Raw genomic sequence first — 14682 nt, 5'->3', positions numbered from 1 at the left:
CAGGCTCCAGCCTTTGACTAGAACCCAGAGCGCATTTCAGCACTTTATCAGAATCTGGAGTAGGCTTCAGCCCCAGACCAAAGTCCATTAAATGTTTCTGCCAAATATCTGAGTCCTACACACAAAGCCAGGAGTGCAGGAGTCAGATTAATTGTCTTTGCCGCAGCCAAGAGACCCATTCCGCTCGCTGTAAGAATCTGCCACCCTATCATGGCCAGGAGTTCCATTTCTTCTTTAGTCAGAATAAATGTCCTTGCCACAGCCAAGAGAGCCATTCCCCTCTCTGTAAGAATCAGTTTCTCTATCAGGGCCAGGAAAAATGTTTCTTGTTCATTCAGATTAAATCTCTTCACTTCCAGGGGAGCCCTTACATCTTCAGTCGGATTAAATCACCTCGTTACAGCTAAGAGAGCCATTCCTATTTCAGTTAGAATAAATGTCATTGTCACGGCCAGGAGGGACAGCACTTCCCTGACTCCATGAGTGGCTGGCAATGCATTCTAACATCCTGAAACCTCGTCTTCAGCCCATCTACCTGCAAAGAGGAAAATAAATGTTGTTACTCCTTATCGGACCCATCTACCATCTCCTTGTGTAGTGTGATAGCATTACAATGTGTTCAGCTATTTGAAGAGCGTTGAAAGCAGTGATGACAGCTCATTGTTTCATTCAGCTTTAGGAAACAACTTCTGGAAATATGAGGAACCAGTCCACACACACACAAACCATTGTGTTGAAACAAACCTGTACCAATCTTTTCCCAGGGCTTTCCTGGCAATGTCAGGGGTATAAGTGATTTTCTGGTGACTGTTTTGGTGACTGTTGCATTTGACACATTGAGATACCATCTCTATTTGAGCTGACATACCTGGCCAGTAAATAGTACCATGCCTAGGAGTGATTTATGAACTCTATCTAACATTTCTTTTCTCAGCTGAAGTGATAAGGTGAAAAATTAGTGGAGCATCCTCAATGATGTTTGAAGGAGAAGCTCCTTAAAGATACTCTCCAGTAGCTTGTGATCACTTTCTACTTGTTCTTTTCTAGCGTAGACATACTGATGGAGTGTTTCACATCTGAATACAATGGCTAAATCAGCTGTGAGTACAAAAGCAATGTTCTTGATATTTGATCAATGATTTTCTGATCTGGCATTTATTTTTGTTTCATTTATTATTGTTTCATTCGCTTGTGATCCATGATTTACCAGTCCTGTGCATTCAGAGCTTTTGATCTATCCAGTTATTTTTATAAAGCAACTGCCTGAAGTGTGCACCTACTTCTGACAATTTCAGAATGAACTTTGCAAGATACTGCAGCATGTTCACTGTAGAGCTTGTTTTTCTTATTAATTACCCCCCCCCCCCCCCCCCCCAGGCAACTGGAACTATTTGTGTGGCATGATCTAGTTGGGGGAAGGTTGTATTCACTTTAATGTGATGTTATCTTGGCATGCGTCTACTGAACATATCTTCATATTATTTTAGCATGTTGTTCTCAAACTTTAATTTCCTCTCCTCTTTTTATCATGCCTAATGCTTGACATGTGACTCTTCCTAACATCACAGAACTGTCTTTGAAATTGAATTCTGTGTTTTTGTCCCTTATACCACAGATCGGCAGCCTTTGGCCCACTGGTGACATCTGGTGTCTTCAGTGTGTAAGCAACATGTACTGTAGGTAGATTTATTCAGTTTCTTCTTGATGCAAGTGAGTTGAAAGTATTTAATGACAGAAAATTGCATTCTTCACCAGTTTAAATGCAATTTATCTTATATTTGGAGTTTCTGTGACCACTTTTCTTTATCCTTCTGCATTTATATTTTCACAGCTTGTGTGCTTTTTACTTGTATGTCATCTAAGCCAGGGGTTCTCAACCTTTTTGCGACTCATGGCCCACCAATGACTTTTTTAAATACATTCCAAGGGCCTTTTCAAATATGATAGTAAGAACACATAATAAAAGAAAGTACAATGATTTACTCTGTCGTTAATCTGTTATGCGACTACTGCAGATTAGGTTTAGTGAGCTATATAGATGAAAAGTCTACTTGTTTAAAAGGGGCGAGCACAGCACAGAGAAGACAAACATGCAAAGTGGCAGAATCAGGATTAAATATAAACAATATATCGATATATACGTATGTAAAAATCCATATCGTGTTTAAAAAATATCTCTCTATATTTTAAATATCGAGATATCCTCCACCCCTAATGGAAAGTATACCGTACATAGGTTTTCAATGAAAGCTCTCGGACTAAATCTAAAATATCTTAAACTGTGTTCCGAAGATAAACTTAGGTCTCACGGGTTTGGAAAGAAATGAAGGTGACTTATTAACGACATCATTTTGAATATTGGGTGAACTAACCCTTTAAGTGTTGACCGGCAGACACTACAAGTGCAGGCAGTGTGGAGAAGTTCTGCGCTGTGTCATGCAATGAGAGATTCCATACTCTCAAGAACTTTAAACTGTGTCACCTAGATACCTGATTGGGCAAAAAAATGCTTAGTCTCTGTACCTGCCCTTATAAAACCAAATGTAATGTATTCAGCATTGTATTTTCTCACCAGTCACTTCGAAGCTTTTGCTGGCACAGGTCTGTCTCCCAGATCTGCTTTTCTTTTCAGAAAATCCATATTACAGTAACATAGTTACTACATCTGATTGAACAAACGTTCAATCTGACGTTGTGATGTGATTGGTGTTGCAATATTTAAACTTAAATTAGTTTTTAGATAATGCATCTTGACTTGAGTGTTTTTGATCATATAAATTCATAAGAACAATTAGATAATTAGAAAATAGCAAGATTTGTCAATAAAAAAATAAAAATAATAATAATATGGGGTAGTCTGCCACTGACTACATGACCCACTGGCTCAGAATCACTGATCTAAACTTTTTCACTTTGCAAACATGTGCTTCTCTTAGTTTTAATTTTCAATTGTGCATTTTATTTTTATTTTTTTTTTTGTGTGAAGTGGTTCTTTTTATTGCACAATTTACATTTCGTGTACAATTCACACTCTCTGCTGCATTAAGTGTCTTCATTTAATTCACGATGAACTTCTATTTGCTTAGTCTTAGTTTGTTCTTTGTTGATTGATTTTGTACATGTCTATTTTTTTCTTTGAGTGCTTTGGATTAGCACGCACATTTTGCCTTTCTTGTTGTCTTGACATCCAATAGTATTTTGCATTTGTACTTTACCACTTTCTGGCCTTGGAAATGCCATTATCCCTAAGAAATTAGTCAAATTTTTGAATCCAAATCTTTCATTTTTCAGCAAGACTTCATTGGTGAGAAATGTATCCCATCATTCACCATGTGACAGGCTCATCTGATAAATCCTCAGTAAATGGGGATTTTCAATAAAATATAAAAGGGGCATTTGAACTGTGCTTGGCTAGATGTGAACTTTGAATTGGAATAGTTTCAGGCAGCGAGGTGCACAAAAAGTGTACAAATACAGAAAATATTGAGAAACCGCCATATCATGGCCAGGAGTACCATTTCTTCTTCAGTCAGATTAAAATGTCCTTGCCACAGCCAGTAGAGCCATTCCCCTCACTGTAAGAATCAGCTTCTCTATCACGGCCAGGAGAGCTGTTCCTTATCAGTCAGATTTAAATCCCCTTGTCATAACCAGGAGAGCTGTTCTTTCTTCAAATAGATTAAATGTCCTTATCACGGCCAGGAGACCCGTTCCTTCTTCAGTCAGATTAAAGGTCTCCAGTCATGGCCAGGAGTGTCATTCGGTCTGTAATCAAGCAGAGTTTTCTCATCCCAGCTAGGAGAACTGTTCCTCCTCTTATGGATAGTAAATCCCTAAACTCGACTCCTGTATTCTGGTGGTCATCCACTCCAGATCACCCTCCAGTGTCTTCTCCTCCAGAGCACTTTCCAAAGCTTGCCCCAGGGTCTTCTGAATGGCCGGCTCCACCATGGCCTCCTAAACAGCCGGCGTCTCCCTGGCTCCGTGAGTGCATGCACCTCCTTAGTACTTGAACTGTCGATGCCACATGAGAGGTATCCTAACCGGCAAGCACCACCCTATTCACCCTTCCGTTACCTGCCACAGCTCCTGGACACCTGCCCTCTCTCTCTGGTTAGACTACTTTTGGGGAGGAGGGAGAGATACTGTCACAAGTTTACCAGCCTAGTCACCATCCCAGTCACCATCCCAATCACCAGCCAGCCACCTGCTCAGTCATCTTACCACAGTAAGCACTAAATTTCACAGTGTTTCCCATTTCCTGGACTCCATTTCCTGCTTCACATCTGCAACTGATCACCAATCAACACACCTGCCCTCATTCACCTCATCACTTACCTAAATAGAAGCAGTCGCCCTTCAGTCCCTTATTATCTGGTCTTGTCAAGGTTTACACATACCTGATTATTTTCCTGCTCACCTGCATTCTCATGTCCTCACACCTCATCTACACCGTTTCAACCTGCAAAGAAGAAAATAAACATTGTTACTCCTTAACTAACTCACCAACCAGGACTCTCACCGTCGAACCTGTTAAGAAATGTTTTAGCTAAAGTGGTATGGTGAGAAATTATATTAGTGGAGCATCCTCTGTAACATCAATGGTTTTTGATGGAGCAGCTCCTTAAAGATACTCTCCAGTAGCTTGTGATAACTTTCTACTTGTACTTCTCTAGCGTAGACATACTGATGGAGTGTACAAGCTGTGAGTGCACAAGCAATGTTCTTGATATCTGATCTATGATGTTCTGATCCGGCATTTCTTTTTGTTTCATTTGTGGTTGTTTAATTCCCTTGTGATACATATGGTACTGGTAGGGCTGGGACAACGCGTCGAGGTCATCGATGACGTCGACGCAAAAAATTTGTCGATGCAAAATATGCGCATCGATTCGTTGACCTGTTTTTATTTCCCTTAAAAAACGATTGCAAAACGTTTACCTTATGTGCGCTGAATGACTGCTGCGCCTGACAGGGCGCGTACGAGAGAGAGCTTTCTTTTACTGTCTATGGAGAGAGCCCCGGCTGTGCGCGCGCACTCACAGTCTTCAAACTACACGAGCGCTGTCTTGCTCTCTCTCTCTCTCCCTTGTGAATATTAACCAAAATCATTAAACACGATAGAAAAAGGGCGAAACACCAAAGTTTCACGCGCGCTCGCGCACTCACAGTCTTCAAACTACACGAGCGCTGTCTTGCTCTCTCTCTCTCTCCCTTGTGAATATTAACCAAAATCATTAGACACGATAGAAAAAGGGCGGAACGCCAAAGTTTCACTTGGAGCATTCAGAGTTTTTCTTTTTCTCCATGACAGGCTGGTTCCCACTGTTAATTTTTTTTTTTTTTTTTTTTTTTTTTTGGAAAAGTACTCTCTGCATTAGCTTAAAGCCCTCAAGTTTACATTGGTTACTGTATTCTTTCAATTGCTCTAAACAAGTATTTTGGGTGACCTTTCTTATAGAATGCTAGACATCAAGTTGTTGTTATTTTCATCTGAAAGAATAACTTTTTTTTCAGTAAGCTAGGCCCTATGTGTTCAGTAAGCTTGTTTCAGTAAGCTATGTGTTTTCAAGCCTTTAAGGTTTTATTGAATGCTATCTCAATACAAGTGCAAAGTAATACATTCTTAGTCAGTCTTTTATTTTGTAATTTTAAGAGCAATAAACATATATTGCAATGTTAAGGAATTCATGTTTTTTTCATTCAGATATGTAAATCAACATTTATAAATTGTTAGTAGTCAAATGGGGAGATAATCGCAAATCGAATCGGTCTGAAAAAATTAATCGTTAGATTAATCAATGCATCGAAAAAATAATCGCTAGATTAATCGTTTAAAAAATAATTGTTTATCCCAGCCCTAGGTACTGGTCTTTGATCTTGTGGCAAGGCCAGTCCTACCCAGAGATGTATAGTAACGAAGTAGAACTACTTCACTACTGTACTTAAGTACTAAAAGGCGGTATCTGTACTTTACTCGAGTATTATTTTTTTCTCCTACTTCCACTTTTACTTCGGTACATATTTTGGCTGAGTTTAATACTTTTACTCCGATATTTTTTTTATGTGCTGCATCGTTACTCGTTACAATTATAATAATGTTACGAATCATTCCATTACAAACCACTGCCAGAACTGTAGATGGCAGGTTTGATGAAGCTGGCACATCATTGAGCGAATCAAGCGAGACTGCGCGTGCTGACTGAACTGCTGTGAAGAGAGAGATGAACACCGAGCCGAGCCGAGCCAGATAATGACTCGTTCACGAGTCAAGAACCGGTTGCATCGGTTTTCGGATGACCAGTAACGTTAGTTCTTTCTGACAGTTCGATTCAATAAACCAGTTGAAGAAAACAGTTCACCGATTCTTTTGCGCTCGACGCAATGGCGTCATTGGCGTTGACTGCACATGGGCTCATAACATTTACACAGAATCAGTTCAGAATCAATCACCAAAAGGATCAGTTCGGTTCCAGACGCTCTGTGTGTTGGTTTGCTTCACGCTAAATCACACATGCGCAGTATCATCAGCTCCTCGGTTCACGAATCGGACGCGTCTGACAGAAACGGTTCTTGACTCGTGAACGAGTCATTATCTGGCTCGGCTCGGTGTTCATCTTCAGTTCTCTCACAGCAGTTCAGTCAGTGTACTGTTTGAGTCAATGAATTACCCCGGGATATTGGTTTGTTTTAACTCAGAGGGAGTGTCAGACACATTAAACAAGTTAACAGCTTAATTCATCTGTGGATTAATGCGTATTGGAGACGCGAATTCAGTTCGATTTGGTGGACTGTTTCAAAAAGATCCGGTTACATCGAATGATTCGTTCGCAAACCAGATATCACAAACTGCTTTGTTTTTAACTGTCTTACAACAGACACGGAAGAGAAGACAATGCTGAATAAATTCGTAGTTTTTGCTATCTTTTGACCAAAATGTATTTTCGATGCTTCAAAAAATTCTAAATGACCCTCTGATGTCTTATGGGTTTGAAACAACATGAGGGTAAGTTATTAATGACATCATTTTGCAAATTGGGCTAACTGACCCTACTAACTGTTTTTTGTTTACAAGAAGTTACAGTCAAAGGAATTGTGATTGTCCTTTAGGTTAATCATTTGAATTAGTAAAAACAATATGTTCAAACTTTTGACTATTTTCTTTAATAGCTACATAACACAATACTTCTACTTTTACTTTCAGTACTTGAGTAGTAAATTTTAAAATAGACTACTTGCTATACTTAAGTACAAAAAATTTTGAATACTTTAGTACTTCTACTTAAGTGTGGTGCTTAAAGAGCACTTCTACTTCTACTCAAGTCACTTTTTTGATAGAGCACTTGTACTTTTACTCAAGTATGGTTCTCTAGTACTTTATACATCTCTGGTCCTACTCCAGAGCTTTTGTCAAATCATTGTCAAACTCTAAAATTAGTTCAATTTTAATTATTAAAAGTCTGCTCTTATTTTACAGTTATATATATATTTTTTTTTTACAAAACATTTTAGTTTGTATTTTTGGTAACACATTATAATTACTTTCATTAATAAATCATTAACAAACACTATAAAGCTTGCCCTGTTAATGTTTACTAATATAATAATTAAACATTATCTAATGATATCATGTTCATATGATCATGCACTTTCAAAATCAATAAATAAAATAAAATAAATATATCTTCACATATATCTTATTTTTTACAGATGGTTTACAATTATTAAAATCTCCATTGATAAATCATTAACAAACACTAATGCTTAACAGATCATTATTCAATGCTTACAAATGTCATTAAACTTTCAGTTCATACATTCATGCATTTTTTTTTAAATCTAAAAATTGTTTTAAAGGAAATGATACAATGATGAAAATATCATTCACTCACGGTGTCTGTCACCAGATCACTTCCTGTTCCCTTATTTGGTCACCTTCCTCCTTGTTGTGTAATTGATTGTCCCCCACCTTTCTCCTCTTCCCTCATTATCATTCTGTCTATTTATACCCAGTCTGTCTTAGTCTGTGTTACGGAGTCCTTGTTTAATGTCGAGTATTATTCATGTCTGTCAACTCTTGCCTTGTCTTGTCTTGCCTTGCCTTGTCTTGTCTTGCCCTGCTTTGTTTTGTGATTGTGTCATATTTATGTTGTTTGGATTATGTTTGGTTTTGACCCCTGCCTGGACTGTTTACCCCTTTGGATTATCCCTAAATAAACGACTTACCTGCAATTGGTTCTATCTCCGTGCCTCATTGGATCCTTGCCGTGACACAAATATCATCAAACTTCCATTTACATAACCCTTATTCTCTCTCTCTCTCTTTTCTTTAAAAAATGCTTAATTAGTAATTTTAAGCACTTCACTATCTATTCATGATAAGATTATTCATTAACTCACAGAAAAAAAAAGCTTTTAAAGTGACAAGAACTAGTTGGGTGAAAAAGCTTTTATAGATTTTATAAAATCAAAAAAAAAAAAAAAAAAGATGTTAATGTTAGTGATCATATGTAATTTATAAGATTTTGAATTTACCTGAAATAATGAAACAAAGCCATATATTTACAGGTGTTAAAATAGTGTGGAAAAAAGGAAATAATCTGAACATCAAGTGGATTTACACAAGCCACGAAATGTTAAGTTGTGCCCTGCTCTCCCCTGCAATAAATATCATTTCAAAAATGTAAAGTGAAAAAAATGACCCTTAAAGAGAGCATTCATTAAAATTAGTCACAGGCACAGCTAAAAACATTTAGCTACAGTAACAAATATCGCCTTCTAGTGTATGTATATGAACTCTTTTATTATTTACCATATATCGTGCGTGAGCCATCTAAAAATGTATGTAATGTGGAATCAGATCAGTCAGAAATTGAATGTAAACTGTATAAACATATCTAACAGAATTGATTTGATGGTTTCTTTACCTGCTTAGTGTTTGACACTTAACAATGATGTTAATTATGAAATTAATGTCATGGTCTGTTAATTTTAATAACCCAGAACTTGCAGGCTCACTGTTACATATAGAGGAGTAATTGAGTTCAAAGCTGTCATGGGCGTGTGGGAAGTACATTATATTTTAGTCTCAGCATGGGATTCAGTTGATCAATTTTATGTAAAATGCTATAAACATAATAGATGTGTATGTGTGTGTGTGTGTGTGTTTAGTCGGAAGGGGGCCACCAGCAGCAGTAAACATCGGACTGAAAGTACAGACGGTCTGTATTACAGCTTCCAGTCTGCAATGTTCACACGCATTGACACATATACAAAAAAAAAAAAAAAAAAAAAAAAAAAACAACATTTAGCAAACCACTCAGAACTGAGATATTTGTTTTATTGCATGTATATTTAAATGGGTATTTATTTTATTTATTTATTTGTGACCATTGCAGTCTTTTATTTTAGCATGACCAGAAGCCTTTCTGTGCAGCACAAATATAATTTTCATTTTTTTTTTCTTTTTCTTTTTTTACAACAGTAAAGCTGTTAAAACAGTCAGTTTTGCTGCCTAATATTGCAAACCGGTATTTGTTATCATGCAATTTTAGTTTATTATCAAAATCATAAACAGTGGCTTATATCACAAATATTGAATGTTTCCTGCACTTACCAGAAGTTTTGCACATTCAATCACTCAATCAACCAATCACCTTTATTTAAAGCATCATATAGTGCTTTAAACAAAATACATTGCGTCAAAGCACTGAACAACATTCATTTGGAAAACAGTGTGTCAATAATGCAAAATGATAGTTAAAGGCAGTTCATCATTGAATTCAGTTATGTCATCTCTGTTTAGTTTAAATAGTGTCCGTCCATTTATTTGCAATCAAGTCAATGATATCGCTGTAGATGAAGTGACCCCAACTAAGCAAGCCAGAGGCGACAGCGGCGAGGAACCGAAACTCTATCGGTGACAGAATGGAGAAAAAAGCCTTGGGAGAAACCACACTCAGTTGGGGGGGCCAGTTCTCCTCTGACCAGACGAAACCAGTAGTTAAATTCCAGGCTGCAGCAAAGTCAGATTGTGCAGAAGAATCATCTGTTTCCTGTGGTCTTGTCCTGGTGGTCCTCTGGGACAAGGTATTTACAGGGGATCTGTATCTGGGGCTCTAGTTGTCCTGGTCTCCGCTGTCTTTCAGGGCTCTACAGGTCCTTTCTAGGTGCTGATCCACCATCATGTCTGGATACGTACTGGATCCGGGTGACTGCAGTGACCCTCTGGTCTGGACACAGACTGGATATGGTGGCCACGGTGACCTCAGAACAAGAGAGAAACAGACAAATATTAGCGTAGATGCCATTCTTCTAACAATGTAAAAGGTACATAGGATGTTATGTGAAGTGTTTCCGGTTCCGGTTTACCTAATTAATGCAGCCTAAAAATCCTTTAACGGATTTGGATATTGAAAGCATATTAGTATGTTATGTGTATGCCAGGTTAAAGAGATGGGTCTTTAATCTAGATTTAAACTGCAATAGTGTGTCTGCCTCTCGAACAATGTTAGGTAGGTTATTCCAGAGTTTAGGCGCCAAATAGGAAAAGGACCTGCCGCCCGCAGTTGATTTTGATATTCTAGGTATTATCAAATTGCCTGAGTTTTGAGAATGTAGCGGACGTAGAGGAGTATGATGTAAAAGGAGCTCATTCAAATACTGAGGTGCTAAACCATTCAGGGCTTTATAAGTAATAAGCAATATTTTAAAATCTATGCAATATTTGATAGGGAGCCAGTGCAGCGATGACAGGACCGGGCTAATATGGTCATACTTCCTGGTTCTAGTAAGAACTCTTGCTGCTGCATTTTGGACTAGCTGTAGTTTGTTTACTAAGCGTGCAGAACAACCACCCAATAAAGCATTACAATAATCTAATCTTGAAGTCATAAATGCATGGATTAACATTTATGCTTTTGACATTGAGAGCATAGGCCGTAATTTAGATATATTTTTGAGATGGAAAAATGCAGTTTTACAAATGCTAGAAACGTGGCTTTCTAAGGAAAGATTGCGATCAAATAGCACACTTAGGTCCTAACTGATGACGAAGAATTGACAGAGCAACCATCAAGTCTTAGACAGTGTTCTAGGTTATTACAAGCAGAGTTTTTAGGTCCTACAATTAACACCTCTGTTTTTTTCTGAATTTAGCAGATTTTTTATATCGACTATGCATTCCATTAGTTTTTCAAATTGTTGTGTTTCACCGGGCCTTGTGAAGAAATATAGAGCTGAGTATCATCAGCATAACAGTGAAAGCTAACACCATGTTTCCTGAAGATATCTCCCAAGGGTAACATATAAAGCGTGAAGAGTAGCGGTCCTAGTACTGAGCCTTGAGGTACTCCATACTGCACTTGTGATCGATATGATACATCTTCATTCACTGCTACGAACTGATGGCGGCCATATAAGTACGATTTAAACCATGCTAATGCACTTCCACTGATGCCAACAAAGTGTTCAAGTCTATGCAAAAGAATGCTGTGGTCAATTGTGTCAAACGCAGCACTAAGATCCAATAAAACTAATAGAGAGATACACCCACAATCAGATGATAAGAGCAGATCATTTGCAACTCTAAGGAGAGCAGTCTCAGTACTATGATAAGGTCTAAATCCTGACTGGAAATCCACATATACAGTGGGGGTCGAAAGTTTGGGCACCCCAGGTAAAAGTTTTTATTAATGTGCATAAAGACGCCAAGAAAAGATGGAAAAATCTCCAAAAGGCATCAAATGTCAGATTAGACATCCTTATACTAGGTCAAAGAAAGTTAGATTTTATTTCCATCATTTACACTTTCAAAATAACAGAAAACAAAAAAATAGTGTCTGCAAAAGTTTTGGCACCCTGCAGAGTTAATACCTTGTACTGCCCCCTTTGGCAAGTATCACAGCTTGTAAACGCTTTTTGTAACTAGCCAAGAGTCTTTCAATTCTTGTTTGAGGTATCTTTGCCCATTCTTCCTTACAAAAGTCTTCCAGTTCTTTGAGATGTCTGGGCTGTCTGTCACGCACTGCTCTTTTAAGGTCTATCCATAGATTTTCAATTATGTTGAGGTCAGGAGATTGTGAAGGCCATGGCAAAGCCTTTAGTTTATCAATCAATCAATCAATCACCTTTATTTATATAGTGCTTTAAACAAAATACATTGTGTCAAAGCACTGAACAACATTAATTTGGAAAACAGTGTCTCAATAATGCAAAATGATAGTTAAGGCAGTTTATGCCTCTTGATGTAATCCACCGTGTATTTTGAGGTGTGTTTAGGATCATTATCCATTTGTAGAAGCCATCCTCTCTTTAACTTCAGCTTTTTCACAGATGGCATCAAGTTACCATCCAGAATTTGCTGAAATTTTATTGAATCCATTTTTCCTTCTACTCGTGAAATGTTCCCTGTGCCACTGGCTGCAATACAACCCCAAAACATGATCGATCCACCCCCATACTTAACAGTTGGACAGAGGTTCTTTTCATTAAATTCTGTGCCCTTTCTTCTCCAAACATACCTTTGCTCATTCTGGCAAAAAAGTTATATTTTAACCTCATCAGTCCACAGAACTTGTTTCCAAAGTGCATTTTATAACCATAAAATAAAACAAACAAAAAAAATATTTCACCACTAACTTTATTACTTCACAGTCTTTATGCTGTTCTTCCCACAGAACAATATCGGTCACTGGAAGCTCTGAAAGTTGATCCGTCTGTTGCTTGGTGTAAAGTGCTGTGATAGGAGTCTTTGCTGTGACTGATGACCTGGACAGAGCATCAGGGGCAACGTTTAATTTCCCTTTACGGAATTCAATGACAAAGTTGAATTTTTGCAATCTTAAGACCCATCGGATGAGGCGGCTGTTGGTTTTAGTGGATCCCATGACCCATTGCAGAGCGGAATGGTCTGTGACAACCGTGAAAAGCTTGTATTCCAGGTAATGTTGCCACTTCTCTAAGGCCCATATAACTGCCAGACACTCTTTTTCTGTTGCCGTGTAGTTGATCTCTGCTCCAGTTAATGTTCGACTGGCATATGCAATAACCTCCTCCCTACCTAGTTCTTTTCTCTGCGAGAGAATGGCTCCCAGTCCAGTATCACTGGCATCTGTGTAAACAATGACCGGGACTTGCAGATCAGGGTGGCCGAGAATGGGGGGCGAGGTAAGGCATGCTTTTAACTGGTCAAACGCTTGCTGACACTGTTTTGTCCATTTAAACACCTGTCCCTTTTTTTCAGGGAATTGAGGGGCTCAGCAATTTTAGAAAAGCAATTTTAGTACCAACCGGCTAATCCCAAGAACCTCTGAACTTCCTTCAAGGTGTTGGGAGCAGGAAAGGCACGAATGGCTTCAACTTTACTTGGATCAGCTGTGATGCCCTTATTGCTCACCACGTGTCCTAGAAAGGTGATTTTTGGAAGGAAAAAATTGCACTTTTTCAAGTTAATAGTGAGACCGGCAGTTTCCAGCCTGTGGAGAACAGTTTTCAGGTCATAGAAGTGTTGAACTACTGACGAAGAATAAATGATAATGTCATCAATATAGACAAAGCATATTTTCTTTCTTAGCTCCCCCAGGACTGTCTCCATCAGCCTCTGGAAGGTAGCAGGGGCATTTTTTAACCCGAAAGGCATGACATTGAAGTGATACAGACCTGCAGACACAATAAAAGCAGTCTTGGCTTTACTATCAGGGTCCATCATCACTTGCCAATATCCACAGTTAAGGTCTAGAGTGGAGAAAATGGATGCCCCGGAGAGTGATTCTAGGATCTCAGTGATGTTCGGAAGAGGGTAAGCGTCATTTTCAGTAATTCCATTAACTTTACGGTAGTCTACACAGAATCTTAACTTTCCATTTTTCTTTGGAACCAGAACTACAGGTGAGGCCCAAGCAGAATGTGGTGGCTCCACAATCCCCTCTTTCAACATTACTTCCAATTGTTCCTCCATTGCTTGTTGCTTGACAGGGGATAATTGATATGGCCACTGTTTGATAGGAACCTGGCAGGTAGTATAGATGTAATGTTGTAGGACATCCGTTCGCCCAGTTTGGTGAGTACATACTTGTGGGTTGCTTTCTAATATCTGAAGTAGCTGTTGTTTTCCACCCATAGGTAGATGTGCTTTACTTACAGCATCTCTAATTAAGGTTGCATCATCCACACTGTCAGTTTGTAACATGGTTAAGGGAGGAGGAACAGCACTTAACAAGGTTAGGTTTAGTTTGCCTTTGCTAGTTCTTTTCTTTTCCTTCATTGGTGGGGAGTTCACCAGTGGTTCACTAGCATTTCCAGGTTGGAATGGATGTTCTTCAGAAGGGTCTGACTGAAAATAATATTTTTGTTCACTGACATTAATTTGTAAGCCACTGAAAAAAATGAAGTCCAATCCCAAGATGATGGCATAAGCAAGAGCTTGAGAAGGGAGAACCACAGCAGGTACTGTGATGGATTTTTTGTGCAGATGAACATTAATGTTTATCCATCCTAAAGGACCCTCAGCTTTGCCATTAGCTAAGTAAAGAGGACCACAGGACCAAGGTTGGAGATGAAGAGGGTTTGCAATTTGCTCCATAAGATTCTCATGAATTAACGTGTAACTTGCTCCAGTATCCACGATCGCTTTCCCAGACCAAGATCCAATGCTAATTGGAACTACTAATTGTTGAGGTATGG

This window comes from Carassius gibelio, chromosome B19, assembly GCF_023724105.1.
Source record: "Carassius gibelio isolate Cgi1373 ecotype wild population from Czech Republic chromosome B19, carGib1.2-hapl.c, whole genome shotgun sequence".
NCBI classification, from domain to species: Eukaryota; Metazoa; Chordata; class Actinopteri; order Cypriniformes; family Cyprinidae; genus Carassius; species Carassius gibelio.
The sequence above is the reverse complement of the archived record's forward strand: the minus strand, read 5'-3'. Positions refer to the sequence as shown.